The sequence below is a fragment of the Octopus bimaculoides genome, chromosome 6, assembly GCF_001194135.2.
Source record: "Octopus bimaculoides isolate UCB-OBI-ISO-001 chromosome 6, ASM119413v2, whole genome shotgun sequence".
NCBI lineage: Eukaryota > Metazoa > Mollusca > Cephalopoda > Octopoda > Octopodidae > Octopus > Octopus bimaculoides.
The window spans coordinates 68,323,980-68,324,903 of NC_068986.1; positions in this window are offsets into that span (position 1 = coordinate 68,323,980).

Below are 924 nucleotides of genomic sequence, written 5' to 3' on the forward strand. Positions count from 1 at the left end.
GCACACATACACGCATATACTCACACATTTTCAGCATTGAACACTACCACCATTTCCGTTGTATAAACGCTCGCGCGCGCGCAAACATACCTCTCTTTTACACAAACATATACACAAACATGTACACAAACATATACACTTCAAATACCGTTTATCGGCGTTTCCGCTCCTTTCCTCGTTATTCATCTATCACCCCTTCCTTTCTCGTTCATACTACGATGTCTTTACCATTTATCTCCTCTACCTTCACCTCTCACTCCACCGCTCATTATATTAGGAGATTATACATACATTTTAACACTTTACAGTATACTTACATATAGACATAATTCGATCTAAAACAACAGGATTGCTAAAGGAAGACCAAAATTTAAGAGAAGAGAAAAGCCAAAAGGTCTCATGTTATTCAGTGTAGGATTTTATTTCAGATATTCTCATTTTAAAAATCATCGGTTAGTCGTTGAGAGGATGCTGATGTGACGTTGGCGGAGGTTTGCGCTCTCTGAGTGCTCTTATTAAAGCGGCGAGCTAGCAGAATCGTTAGCACGCTGGACCAAATACTTAGCGCTATTTCACCCGTCGCTACGTTCTGAGGTCAAATTCCACCGAGGTCGACTTTGCCTTTCATCCTCTGGGGGTCGATAAATTAAGTACCAGTTGCACACTGGAGTCGATGTAATCGACTCGTCCTCTCCCTCAAAATGGGTACCCTTGAGGCAAAATTTGAAACCATTATTATTATTATTATTATTATTATTATTATTATTATTATTATTATCATTATTATTATTATTATTATTATTATTAAGGCGATGAGTTGGCAGTAAAGGAATTTCGTATTCTTCCCATACATACAAAAATAGGTACATACATACATACACACACATACACGCACACACAGATATATATATATATATATATATA